The sequence below is a fragment of the Lagenorhynchus albirostris genome, chromosome 14 (assembly GCF_949774975.1).
Source record: "Lagenorhynchus albirostris chromosome 14, mLagAlb1.1, whole genome shotgun sequence".
Classification (NCBI taxonomy): domain Eukaryota; kingdom Metazoa; phylum Chordata; class Mammalia; order Artiodactyla; family Delphinidae; genus Lagenorhynchus; species Lagenorhynchus albirostris.
This window is the reverse complement of record NC_083108.1, coordinates 10,863,972-10,878,780: the sequence shown is the minus strand read 5'-3', so window position 1 is coordinate 10,878,780 and position 14,809 is coordinate 10,863,972. Positions and strand designations below refer to the sequence as shown.

The following is a 14,809-nucleotide window of genomic DNA, read 5'->3' as shown; positions in this document are numbered from 1 at the left end:
GAAGCCCCATGAAGAAGCTTTGAATATCTGGAGGATTCTGGAAAGATAGTCTGGGCAACTTCCTTTGCTTAGAACAGGGGAAAAATGAATCCTTCACTCTTGCTTTCTGACCCCTCCATGGGTCATTTTGTTCCCATTTTCTTTCTGTGGGTATTTTTCTTAATAGTTGGGGTAAGGAGTGTGCTACCTATAATCTAAAGCATAAGATATACAGGTAGGCAGATTTAAAATGTCTAAAGTTGTTTTTCTGTTTAACCAATAGATCTTATTCTTCACTGTGGAAGTTCTCTGTACTGTGTATTTGAAGTGAATGGAAACCTCAGTACTGGTCCATGAGCATCATTGTATCACCTCAGAAATCTGAGTACCACCCACTGGGACGCATCTACCTTATGATATGTGAGTTCGCAAAGGACTTTTGAGGGTTTTTTTCTTTCTCATTTTACTTATGCTTTCAAGGTTTTCCATGCTTGGCACTTTTATTGATTTAAATGAGACCTTAGTCCTGTGTCCTTACTGTGGCTCTGTTGCCCTCCTCCTCAATGGACAACCTTGCATTTTCTAACTTACTGCGTGCTGACCTTGCTCTGTGAATATATTCAGGGCCCTTTAACTAAGTAGCGTACTCTCCAAGGAAGTATTCATTTTTGGACAGACTGCTTGGATAATGAACAAGCAGCCCTTGAGAGCACCTTAAGCAGTAAAATTGTATCATCTCAGACTTTGGATTTGTTCAGTCTAGCAACTGCGAGGGGCACGGTCACCAGTGAGATGCGGTCAAGGGGCGGGGGAGGGGTGATTTCACGATGCTAATCCTAGGCACACATCTTTCTTCTCTCAGTGATCATTTATGCTCTGTTATTAACTGCATTCAAGAAATCTTCAAATCTATTTCTATTTTCCGATTACATGCAAGGGATTTTCACACACTAGTGCCACAACTAGAGTCCAGGCCAATATTTTTCTCACCTGGATTTCTCCAGTAATTTCCTAAACATTTCCTCACCTTCAGTGCGCAAGGCTGCCAGGGTGTTGCTTTCTCATACAGTCATCATCATAATTTCCCTTCGTAAAACTCCTCACGCTCTCGCATTGCTCTCATGGTACAATCCAAACATCTTCTCTTCCCAATCGATACTTTTTGTCATGTTATGTGCTTCTACACCTGATATTCTGTGTCTACCTGATCACAGTGCTCATGGCGGTGCATGGAGATGTATGCACCTTCTTATTTTTGCAATAGGTTGGAAGGTTCCTGAAGATAAGAACTACATCTTCATCTTTGTGTTCTCAAACCCTAGACTAAGGATCACACAGTATGGGTTCATATTTACCAAGTTAGTAAATGACTGTAGAGAGCTAGAAATCTCTCCTACGAAGTCCTTTCTTTTCTACAAAATGGATGTATACTTAATTAGATGAAATAGATTGAAGAATATAGACATACTCAGGAAAATTCTAAGCATTACATAATGAAGATACATTTTTATTATTATCCACATGTTTATATTGGGAGAGACTGTTACAGGAAACTATAAATGATCCGACTTTTTGAGAGCTTGCCTTATGTAACTGCTTGTTACCTTAAGCTACATCTATGTTTTCCTACCCAGGGCTCCCCAGAATTGCTAGAAGTACTCAGATCTCAGTGATTAGCTTTTTTCTGCCCTCAGTTGCCAGATACTCAAGCCACATCTCTGGTTTTAGAGTAAGATCAGGATGGAATGAATATGAATATAATTGAATCAGCAATCTCATCAGAAACTTTGTACTTGCACCAAATCTGCTTTGGGAGATAAAACATGTAGAGAAATACTTTTCCACACCAACAGAAATCATGGCAAATTTCTCTGACCTTTTTTAATTCCTCCTTCTCCAAAATTCAGGTCTGGTACAGGTGATTTTATTGATTTAATCAAGAATGAAAATAAATTGAGAGGATTTTTTTAAGTAGGAAAGAAAGGGGGACATTTACCAAATTTGTGTACAGAATTAAGTGACAGTGAAGAAATGAAACCTTCAACTGAGAGGATCTGTAAAAGATTGTTATATATAAGAATAGAAATAGTAAAACATAAAGTTGAAAATTATATGGCAACATGAAATTTCACAAGCATATGCAGTTATGATTTACATTTGTTTTTTAATTTATTTAATTAATTAATTAGTTAATTAATTAATTTTTAGCTGCATTGGGTCTTCATTGCTGCGTGTGGGCTTTCTCTAGTTGTGGTGTGCGGGCTGGGCTTCTCACTGCAGTGGCTTCTCTTGTTGTGGAGCACAGGCCCTAGGTGCACGGGCTTCAGTAGTTGTGACACGTGGGCTCAGTAGTTGTGGCTGGAGGGCTGTAGAGCGCAGGCTCAGTAGTTGTGGCGCACGGGCTTAGTTGCTCCACTGCATGTGAGATCTTCCTGGACCAGGGCCCGAACCCATGTCCCCTGTATTGGCAGGTAGATTCTTAACCACTGCACCAGCAGGGAAGTCCATGACTTACATTTGTATTTCATGGAATATTAAACATTCAGTAGCATCTTGGGATTTATCTAGTACAGTGACTTTTTATTTGTGTTTCTAAGAAAACAAGGTTCTCTAATCAACCAAAAGTTGTAGGAAAAGGATGCAAGAGGGCTTCCCTGGTGGCACAGTGGTTGGGAGTCCGCCTGCCGATGCAGGGGACACGGGTTGTGCCCTGGTCCGGGAAGATCCCACATGCCGTGGAGTGGCTGGGCCCGTGAGCCATGGCCGCTGAGCCTGCGTGTCCGGAGGCTGTGCTCCTCAATGGGAGAGGCCACAACAGTGAGAAGCCCGCGTACCGCAAAAAAAAAAAAAAAAAAAAAGTATGCAAGAGGAGAAAGGATAGAAAAAAACATGTCTTGTCCTTGAACTTGACCACGGTGTAAACTTGAGGAGCAATTCCTTTATTTGTCATTCCTAATGTTGAGCTTCCTCCTAAAAATAAAATACAAGCACCATCCAGGGACCTAGAAGGCCCTACGAGACTTGTCCCTTGCCCACCACTCCAACATAACCCCTCTTGATTCTCCCCCTTGTGCTGCGTTCTCTGTTTCTCAAATATACCCAACTCTTTCCTTTGCAAACATTTGTCCTTGTTTATTCTGTCCAGGCCATTTTCCTTCGGAGCTTCTCAAGTCCAACTCATTCTCATCAACATGTCTTAGCTTAAGTGCCATTTCCTCAGAGAGAGACCATCCCTGACCTCCCCAAACGAAAGGGTGTCCCTCAGTTACTGTGTGAAGCATCCACTGTTGTTACCCTTGCCTTCTACACTGTACTCTCTAGGTGGAGAAGAACCTCGACCTTCCTCTGTGATGAACAGACCAGAACTAGTATTCTGGTTAACTCACCCCTTCTAGAATCTGTGTCAAGGTTATAGTTTAAGGATATTTTTTAAAAAGGAAGGCAAGTAGCATGGAAGCATCTGGTTCAGGATGGAAGCCCAAACTGGTGATCAATATTTATGCAGAGGCACAAGAAGATAAAAAATTGAGGACAATTTTAGAAACAGTATGACCAAAATATCGTTTTAAAAAAAGGTCTCCAATTTTTTCCCTTTCTTATGTGGTGGCCATTGATTAGAACAAGATAATAAATAAATATGGTACAGTACCTGATTCCTGATCACACACCATCTCTTACAGATGAAAGATCCGGGCAGTCAATGAACTGGTTACAAACAGGTCGGTGGGCTCAGATTTGTGTTAATGCTGGATGGGATACAAACATTCACTTCTGTATTCAACGAATATTTGCTAAGGGTTGAACATGTGCTGTGTGTTAATCATCCTGAATATCAATCTTTGCCTTCCTGAAGCGTTTGGTCCAGAACAATTATAAGGATAGGTCCCATCCCAGAAGCAAATTCATTAGATGAAGGAAGACAGATGTATGTAAGGCCACCAGAAAAATGTAAAGTTCTAGATTGTGTAATATTAGCTGGAATAATTGAGGATTTTCACAGAGAAAATCCTGTCAAAGTCCTCAAAGATGAAGCCAAGGTTTAATGTCTTGCTACCTGGAGAATGATGATGGTGCTGAAAAAGAAATACATACTGGGAAATCCAAGGTGGTACCTATGCGGAGATAGAGGTCTGTTCTAAACGTACCGAGTTTGGGTGATGGCTGACAGTTGAATGGAAATGGACTGTGAAATGGCCATCCAAGCAGACCTGGAGCTGGAGAGGTTTAGGGCTGGAGATATAACTTTTAAAATGAAGCAACTGTAAGTAAATAGCATAGCATGCGTGGTATCTGGAAAGGAATAGAAGCTTTAAAAAGGTTTGCTGTTAGAATTATTAGCATAGAATTCAATTTTAAATACTAACTAGATGAGAGGGAAAATGCAAGCTAAATGGACAGGAGGAGCTGGATTGGGGGGAGGGCAAGTGTGCCCGAGTGAGCAAGAAAGCAGAGGTGCTTACACGGACGAGCCTGTGCCCACATGACCGGTATCTGGAGAATCACTGTTAAGGATGGATGAGAGACGCAGGGCAAGTTCCATTGACAGAATGAGAAAAATGAAAACGAATGCGCTTGGAAATGATCTATTCAACCTTCCTAACCCCTACGACAGAACATCCATCTCGTCATCAGCCTGAATCAAGCACCAGAGCAAAGGAAAACGAAGCGTGCTCAACTCTACTGGCTGTGGCGCGTCCTAAAAAAAAGACCAGAGCCCCTTCCCCACCTCGCAAGGGTCCTCTCTCCCACCCTGCGCGTAAATCACACGCCTCGGAAGTTTTGCATTAGAGAGCCCAGCAGGGGAGGAAATTGTCTGCAAGTAGAGAAAGTAGAACTAGAGCAGTCCGAGGAGATTGAAAGGGCAAAACTATCACGCAAGAAAACTGTAAGTTCTGATTAGTTTTATGACTTTGCCTTCATGCCTCAGGAGCTCAATTGATCACGGCTTCCGCGACAGGTTCGGGGGGGGAGGGGAGGTCGCTGGAAAAAATTCCCAAAACTCGCCTCCAGCTCCTCGCTGCCGATGCAAATACCTCGCCGAGAGATGGACGGGCTGCTGCCCCTCCTACTTTCACCGATCCTCTGGATTTTCCTGCGAAGGACTCGGTCTGCACCGAGCTGTCAGGAGGGCGGCGGAGGAGTGAAGCGCGGGGGTGCGCACGCGAGAGTGCGCGCGCGGCGGCGGAGCGGCTTCCTTGCAGAGAGCCCTCACTCGGGCTCCGGGAGGTGCTGGAGTCTCAGCAGCTCGCGGGTCCTGCCACGCACGGCGCTGTCTGCAGGCGCCCGCCGCCGACCACCCGCTCCTCCTCCGCTCCCGCCCACCTGGCCCGGCCCCGGCGCGCCCTCTCCATCTCTCCTGCGCCCGCCCACTCGCCCTCTCGCCCTCTCTCCGGACGCGCGCGCCCGCTCGCTCCGGACCTGGCGTCTGAGCCTCCCGGGGCCCGGACAGGGACCCCGCATCCTGCGCCCCGCGCCCCGCGCGGAGGGCTGTGATTGGAACAGGCGCCCGAACCGGGCCGCCGCAGCGGGTGCCGAGCGGGCGCCGCGGGTCCGCCCTGTGCGCCCAGCTGCGCGCACTGGGTCCCGAGGCACCCGCGGGCGCCCGGCTGCTGAGCGCGCCTCCTTTCGGATGCCAACGCCCGGGTGGCTGGCGCCGGACGCCGCGGAGAGGGCAGCGAGCCCCCAGGTGAGTTGGGGGTTCGGGGAAGGCGCCGCCGGGCAGAAGCGCGCCCTCGCCGTGCGCCTGGGGAAGCGGGACTCTTCGGCGGGCGGGAGGCGGGCGTGGGGATCCGTGTGGAGTTTCCCTGGCGTCCCCAAGTTACTGCTCGGTGGCCCTGAGCTGCGGCTCCGCCGGGCAGGGCGGGCTGGGGGTGCCTAGGGCGCGGGGCCCGGAAAGCCGGTGCTGATGGACACCAGGTGCAACGCGAGTTGGCGAGTTGAGGGAGAGAGCAGATCGCAGCGTTCTCCAGGTGAAGCGGTGCACGCAATCTGGTCCGCTCTCCTCAAAGAGGAGCACGAGGGACCCTGCTTTGACCTGGGATGGATAGGGGCAAAACTCCGCGCTGGCGGGGCGTCCAGCTTCTGCCGCGGTCTGAGACTGCAAAGGGGTGTGTGCCTGAGCGTGCGGGAGTCCAGCTGACCATCTGCGTAGACTCCGTGTACCTTTCGGAAAGGTGGAGCTCATCTAAGGGTGCTTTGCTTTTTCCTGTAATTAGTATTCTGCTGCTGCCGGGCATCCGCAGGGCTGGCCTCTACTAGGCATCCTGCCTCCCCTCCGCCCGGCTGTACCCAAGGCGTGCGTCGTTCAAAGGGCGCCCTGCTTCTCTGAATGCTTGGTGGACTTCTTCGTGGGCACACCTGGTCCACGGCTGGTTGCGGGTATTCGGCCTCCTAGCGTGGATGCACGAGGAAGGACCTATTGTCTTTATTGGCTTCACGTTTTAGATCGTTAATCTTACGGATTTCTTAGATACAGTTCAGGTGAGTAGAGATTGGCACTGAATTCACCCAGCAGTGGGAAGATGGGAACCTGTGAAGAAACCATCAAGGATTGGGTGTCTCAAGGCTTTGGAGATCTGAAAATTGAACCACGAATATACTTAAAACGCCTTTTACCTTGCAAGAAATATCTTCTCTTTATTGGATCACTTTTTAAGTGAAACATCTTTAAGACTCGCCTTCGTAATTCCTGTAATCAGGCAGGTACTCAGATTAGTTTTCACACAAAAGTAGATAAAACTTTTTGGGAAAAAATAGAAGAAAGTGTAAGTAACATGTGAACATATGGCTTGAGCTATGTGACAAGTATGCATTTAAAAAAATCAGGTTAACAGCACAAAAATGTGTATTTTAAGAGTGTAGGGGCAGTAGTAGCCATTTTTTTTAAAAGGAAAGTTTGCGTTGATACACTGCCAGCGACATCTAAATAGTTTTAAGTGTGTCTTTATAAACACAAGTTGGTAGTGAAGAACTGAGGAAGAAAGTAATTGCATTGGAAACCTTTCAGTAACTCACCAAATTTACTTCTTTCCAGAAGAACTGGTTAGATTTTGTTTACAGAAGCTGTTTTCTTGTTACTATATGTAAAAGGCAATATATTAAGAATCATTTTCTTCATTTTGGGGCTATTTGGGACAGTATGAATTAAAATGCTAAAGAATTGAGGCAGGTAGTCAAACTGGCAACTTTGTGGAAGTCTGGCTTATATCAGTGTTTAATGTGGAGTAGAGTGGCAGAAGCAATTAGGTAGCAACCAGCCTTAATAGTCTTATCTGGTAAAGCTAGCTGTGAAAGCCTGTCTGGAAAGAAAAATCATCATCAGAGCAGACCATCAACCTACTAAAAGTCCTTAAGGTTTGCAGCCTTAATAAAAGGGCATTTGTGCACTTACAACGTGAGATATTGTGATTAAGGGCTGCAGTAGGTCATTAGAATTGTGTTAACAATCAGCTGACAGGCCCACAAGTCTTCTTAAGTCCACTTTTACTGATTTAATAGCACAGAGCTTTTCCCTTTCTTATAAAAGGGTAATTGTAAAGCATCTACATTACTGCAGTTTACCCTTGAATTGACTCTAGTTTTCAGTATCCAGTGAAGGCGAGAGGATGGAGAGCATCCTGAGCCGGCCACTGTTCAGCCTTCCTAGATCTAAAAATCCACCCACTGTGTCTCCTAAGGCGTGATTTCATTATTGGTCTCCCTATCATTCAGCATTTTAGTTTAGTTTAGTTTTGTTTTGTTTAGGGCAAAGCTGATAGAAACTTCTCAGAATGTATACTGATGTGAGGAAGTGAATTTTGTGCCAAGCCCAATGCTTTGTCAGATCTTTTAGAATCTTTTGTAAAGATTCACTGCCATAAATTCACTGCCATAAATTGCTCAGTGTGTGAATTTTTATGCCTCAGTGATTCCCTCCTTCGATTTTATAAGGTTTTGCATTTATTGCCTTAGTAGTTCGTATCACATCATGGTTCTCTCTCACATGCAAAAAGGTTTGTTACTTGATTGGGAGGCTTTAAAGCCTTCTCTTAAATTGGTGGTATCAGAAACTTCTAAAATAACTAAGGCACCTTTGTTAATTGCAAAGGGATAGAGATGGGAGCTTCTCTCCTTAGCAGGAAGGACTCACTTGCTTCTAAATTGGGTGATAAAGGGGAGCTGAGGACAAGGAAGGCGTGTGATCAGCATCCTGTGTGTGACCATCTCCTCAGCCTCTGACAAGCAGAGCAGATCTAGCTGTAACCGGCAGCACTTGAGTGCCTCCTCTGGGAATCTGCTGGTTCTGCAGAAAGATACCCTGCAAACATTTCCCCTTGTTCTGCAAGACTCCTCACTGATAAAATTATCGGTGCAAACGAATATGCAGACATGCGTGTCCTTACATTCATTTCAGATGATACTCTAGATTTTCATTCTGGTAGAATTTCTTTTTGGCTGTTTTACTAAATGTTTACTGAAACGCGATGCCTTTTATTGAAGTCATGTAAATCTTACCTGGCTCAGTGTAAATGCAAGGGTAAATTAAGAGTGAAGATTGATCCTGCTGAGATACGTTGTAAAAGTATGAAGAAACAAGCCCTTTAAATATAATTTTACCATTTAGATATTCTATAAATAGCTCAGAAGGACTGTGCTTTGTCACTTTACTTTTAATTTACATAGGCTTCTTCTAGTTAATTGTAAACTGTTGTTCCTCTTTCTTTTTCATTCCTTTCACCCAGGGCAGAGGTTATTTGTGCTAGTTGAAAATGATTCTGTAATCCACTTAGAGAAGTTTTAATTCCCTGTCTCATAAGCAGATGCAAACTATGGGGCTATGGGATTCATTTCCAGGACCCCTGCCTGAGTATTCAGGCCAGTTAACTGCGGGAGGTTGTGGTCTGTGGCTGTAATGTTATCTGGCCCAGGGAGCTAATGGGTTTGATCACAGTTTCTTTATGTGAAAAGTCACATATCACAGAGGGTCCCCAGCCTCACTAACTAAAATGTAAAGAATTATACCTTTTAAGTACAAAAAAAGAGGGCTGTTTCATCAGCATTAAAATTATCGAAGTTAATGCTAAACTTTTTAAATGGTTTAGAGATGGAACAAATGATAGTATATTTCTGTAGTAAAAGCTGCAGATGGCAATATTAAATCTAGAATGATTCTAATGGGTACATTAGGAACAGAGAATATTAAATCTAGAATGATTCTAATGGGTACATTAGGAACAGAGAAGCATCTCAAAATATAGGATTTATAGCAACAACTAGATTACCGTACAATATGCATTCTTATATCCTAAGATATTTTCCTGAGTTGGTACCCTGTTTCTAAAACAGTCAATGGACTATTATTCAAATTTCACTGGAGGTACTTAACTCCCATAGTGTTACAGAGTAGTAGGAAGTTATTATTATGATTATTGATCGCCAGAGTTGTTTAGAAGGGAAAAGTCACGTTTAAAGTTGGGTACAGCTCACTCTCCATTTTTTGTAACATATAAACATACAATCCTGAGCAAGAGATTCCTTTCCCCCTCTTATGCTTACTCTGTCCTGACCCTTTTGGACGGAACCTGATGGTCTCCTGCTTTGAAAGTTCAAACTCATGGTTATTTCAGAAATTTGAGGAAGATCAAATCTACCTTTCTTGGCTTTTGGAGAAGACGATAAATTCTAAAGGTAATAAATTAGAAAGATCGTCATTATCAGAATGAGAAATATTTAACAAACACCTTAAATGATCTTTGCAATCCTAGTCATGCCCAGTCCTATCAGTAACTAGGTGTGTGACCTTGGGCATTTCAGTAGGATTCTGCAGACTTTGGTTTTGTTAGTCAAGAAAGAAAAGACTGCCTTAGGTTTTTCTAATGCCCATTCCAGTTTTGTGGTCCTTGAGGAATCTTCAAACGTCAGTAGCAGTGGGTTTGGGGGCTTCTTTCTATCTGCCCCCTGCCCGCAACATAAACACTCAGAAGAACCAAGCGATTACTTTTCTTCAGCACTAAAGTGACTGTGCTCTCTCTCTATCCCGTAGACATCATCTCTAGAAGCTCTCTGTTTGTGTGTGACAGTTGCAACTAAAGTGTGGCCATAGCTCTTGAAATGCTCCTTATCCTGGATTCCTTTCTCTCTGTTGTAACCTCATGGCATCTGCTCATTCATGAATGGGAGATTAGAACAGATCATTTTCCCCCTTTGCATTCCCCAAAATGTGTTAAGTGGGTCTGCTTTAAAAATAAGTAAAAATAACAATGAACAAGTATTATCCTTTTTACAGAGCAGACTACTCTAACTTTGTGTATAGAGATAAATCACAGTGAGGACCTCGGTGGTGACAGGTAGCTGCTGTCCTGGGGAAGGTAAGGGCAAATGAAGGTCTTTAATGAAGACATTAAATCAGGAGGCAGCCTCGCTGTTGAATTTAAATAATGCCATTAAATACCCAAGGAGTATCCCCAAAAGAACAGACTGCTTTTGCCAGACTATACAAAAGAACTAGTTTGTAGAAGGTTGTTCTAAAAGCCGTGTGATGTCGTCATAGTGCCCTCTGACCACTGCTGTGAAGTGGTATCATTTCCACTTTTAAACATGAATGTTGTTCACTCTTCGTAAGGATTCCTTAAAAATATGTTGCTTGTCAAAATGTAGTTCAACTTTAAGGCAGACTTGGAAATGACGGTTTCCTCCCAGCAGGCCCACAGCAAGATTTTGTTTTCCATTTTGTTATTGTTAACCACTGCGATTTCTTGTACTACTATGTTTTATAGACCAGCGGGCAAAACGTCTAGGGGAATAACAGTTATGTTCTAGAGATGTATGGCAGTTATCCATTGTGGATTTTTCTGATTCTCATGGAGTGTTTCACTGGCAGTCCTCAAATGTCATTCTTACAATTGTTTTCATAGCAGGTGCAAATTACCGAATTTATTTTGAGACTGTTGTGTTCCACATAATTGTGAACTAGACCCGTTTTTAACCGAGAGGTAGGATGTCTTCGAATCGTCTTTAGATTACCAGTAGGTAATATACTACGTGTTAGCATGGTATGCAGTTAAGTATATTTCAAAATGGTTTCAGAAGACTTGTGTCTGATGCAACTCCAGACTCGCAGAGCTTGAGCATCTGTTCCTTGCCTGTAATTTAGAGAAATTGATGGTATAAAGTCTTTAACTTAGGTAAGCCACTGTTTATTTATATTGGACTGCAAATAACACTTCCAGTTTGACTAAGTGCTGCAAAACCTAAAGTAGTAATATGTTTCCTTTTAATATAATGGATAGTCATATTTTATAGCTCAAATTAATTCTAGAAGGCAGATAGCTCTGTGTGCCTTTTAAAAAAGCAGTTTAGCAAGTATAAATTAGTTGGTAATTAGGCATGTGCTTACGCTACTGTCATGGTTATATATTAATGTGAGTGACTGAACAGGATACATTTTAGGGTACTTGTCATGTTTTTAGCAGGTTGCCTTGAATTTAGATGGAACAGTCTCTGGAAGATGGGCCCTTTTGCTGATTACCAGTTGGTATGCTGATGCATAAAAACACATTGTTATTAAGGGATTTTTAGTCACTGTTTTTCACTCTGAACAAACATTTGATTAAGAGCATGATGGTCACTTGATCTGATTTTTGAAAGTAGCTTCCCAGAGGTGTTAAGTGGAGCAGAAAATCCAAGAAAATTTTATAATAATGAATCCGTTTGGGTAAAATGGTATTAGCTAGTAAGGTTAAGTGAATAATAAACTATCTACTTGGAAGTAATTCTTTGCCACTTAGTTGAACAAAAATAATTGGAACAAAAAGTTAGCATGATACAGTGATTTCAGGTCAACAAATTATGTTGACTTAGTAAATACTGCTCGATTGAGGCTCACCCCTCTCTCTCTTTTTTTTTCCCTTTTTGCTCCAATCTGTTGAAGATTTCCTTTGTGAGGTTCCCTTTTGCATTCTTCCGACTAAGGTGTTTTGTGCTGATCACAGTATTTTTTTTAATGTATATTAACTCTTTTATTTGTCACAACCAATCCCATTACGTATATGTAGTAGTATTATCGCCTGGGTATTTTAATGTCTTTATTGGAGTATAATTGCTTTACAATGGTGTTAGTTTCTGCCGTATAACAAAGTGAATCAGCTACACATATACATATATCCCCTCCCTCTTGCGCCTTGATCACAGTATTACTTTTGGTGATTTTCATGTATTTTTGGTTTGGCAAAAAAACAAAAACCTAACTAATGTTATAAATTTTTAAAGTTATAAATTTTAGCTTTAAAATATCAGAGCAGGAAAAAAAATAGTTTTAAATCTAACCCAGATTTTTTTAGATTTTAGATTAATTACCAGACCCGAAGCGGTCACCGGTGTTCTTTCAAACATCTGTGGTTGGCCTCTGTTTAGTTCTTCTCTCCTCAGATATAACCTATTCCTGTTGTTTTTGTCCTCAAAGTTATAATGGTACCCATTTGTAACTGTCCAGAAGTTGACACAGATCTGTAGAAGTTACTTAACTGTATACCAACACATTATTTTTCTGCGCTGTCTTTTTTTTCTGAGCTGGTAATAGTGACCAGGTAAGCAATTGCGACCTCCAGAGGGCCACTCTCCTAAGCTTTCCCACAGGAGACATGACACATGACACAGCTTGGGCGCAGAGGTCTCTGCTGGCTTCTGATGTGACTTTCCCCTGGTTAACGCCTATATAGGAAACTCAGGTAGGAGAGGAGGCGGAAAAAAGGGAGAAGATGAACAGTGTGGAAGTCTGAGGAGGAAGGGTGCAGGTTTCTGCTTTGGGGCACAGATTCGTGAGGCAATGTTTAACTCATTGCGAAAAAAGTCAACAGTTGTGATTGGTTGGGTGCTTTTTTCATTTATGTGGCAAAAATGTTATTGTGGTGCCTTTAGACATGTTGACATTTGTGTGAAGATGGGAAGCCTATTTGGTGAGGTTACGTGACAGGAAATCTCAAGTTCAAGTCTTGATTATTTCTGTTGATGACCACAAATAACTGAAGGTTTTTCATGACGCTTCAGGGCCTTTCATTTCTTTCATGATATCCGAACCTGGACAGGATGAGCTGGGTTGAACTGCTGTACTGGCCTTTACCTTGAAAACTAGATCTGACCGGAAAGCAAGGCAAGGATTTGGGGGCACCTGACCCTTGACCACACAGCTTCCCCCTGCTGTTATCAGGTGTATATTCCTGGCAGAGTTCGTAGCTACCAAAAATGTTGATGTGCGTCTTATGAAACTCCCTACTCAGACCACACTCGTTCGCGCATGATTTTCTGATTTTACAAGCACACTGCACGAAGGGTATTCTAGAGGCATTTATCTGCCTCATGAAAGAGAATTTCGTCCTCCAGTGTACACAAAGCCAGTTAAAGTATCCTTGTACTCTCTTGTAGACCTCCAAGAAAGTTAAAGGAAATTTGCCTCAAGAGCCTGGCAAATACTTCAAATCCTGCAGAGGAATATAATGGAATTGTTCTCAAAGTGATTGTGACTTATAAACATGGTAGAGTAACCAAGGAGTTTATATATTGACTTATTATATGGTTAAGTTTTCATATTAAAAAAAAGGGTGATTATAATGAAAAGAAACATTCTGTAAATATTTTCTGAATGTCAATTACAATGCCGACTTCTGTTCGAGATACTAGGATCCAGAAATGGGGCAAACATCCCTGTTCATCAAGGTTTATATTAATTCTAACTGCTTTTGAAGGCCCTGATTTAAGTAAGGAGGTACAGAAGTCTCAGGCATCTTTCCTTCGCAGATATTATCATCTCAGTGACTCAAGTAACCCATGGCATTTTCGTTCTTTCTTTTTATTTATTTATTTATTTTATTTATTTTTATTTTTGGCTGTGTTGGGTCTTTGTTGCTGTGCGCGGGCTTTTCTCTAGTTGCGGCGAGCGGGGCCTACTCTTCCTTGCGGTGAGCGGGCTTCTCATTGCGGTGGCTTCTCTTGTTGCGGAGCACGGGCTCTAGGTGCACGGGCTTCAGTAGTTGTGGCACGTGGGCTCAGTAGTTGTGGCTCATGGGCTCTAGAGCGCAGGCTCAGTAGCTGTGGCCCACGGGCTTAGTTGCTCCGCGGCATGTGGGATCTTCCCCGACCAGGGCTTGAACCTGTGTCCCCTGCATTTTCTATCACTCCGTTCTTTTATATGTTCTAGCTAGTTCCGTAACTCCACAATCTTGTATGGAAGAGAAATAATCAGGAGGCAAGAAGAGTAATTTAAAGCATCTCACATTAAAATTCATGCTAAGTTTCATAAATACACAAAATGCTTCTTTTACGTTCCTATGGCTTTCTTTAATCTCTCTACCCTTTAATTATTAACAATGTGTACTTTTTCACAACTGAAAAAGAAAAGGCAACAAAAGCAATTCTATATAATTAAGACCTGTAACCAAAAATCTTTATAAGATAGTTGAGCTCCCACATTTTGCAAATGTGGAACATAAAATCCCGGAGGGATCCAAGATCATTACAGCAAATGATGGAGGGTCTGGTGACCCTATTCCCAGTCCAGATTGTATTTCTTATCAGTGAACATCCTGAGTGAACTCACATAGATTTCTCCAATACTGATACCAATCTTTGATTTATAATAATAACAGAGGACATGGCTTTGGGAAAGAAAATATTGCGTTCTTGTTTTAAGAAAGTTTTTTGTTGCCATCGTTTGTATCCATCTAGATGCTTTGTATTACGATCTGCCTAGTTCTCTGGCACTGATCAGAACTATCAAGAATGTTTTCATTCAGTATTAAGAATTTTTTGAAACATTTTACTATAGATTACATTAAACTGAAAACTAACATCACTTCAC

The 14,809-nt window shown here is 42.6% G+C and overlaps 1 protein-coding gene across 2 annotated transcripts in view; it reads left to right on the top strand.

Annotated features, from left to right (window-relative positions):
- The window catches only part of CDH7 (cadherin 7), a 190,175-nt gene that overhangs the window by 61,051 nt on the left and 114,315 nt on the right, over positions 1 to 14,809 (top strand). For both annotated transcript variants that reach the window (XM_060121157.1, XM_060121156.1), the window contains exon 2: positions 263 to 399. The gene's annotated coding sequence lies outside the window, so the exon portion shown is untranslated. The remainder of the gene's footprint in view (positions 1 to 262; positions 400 to 14,809) is intronic.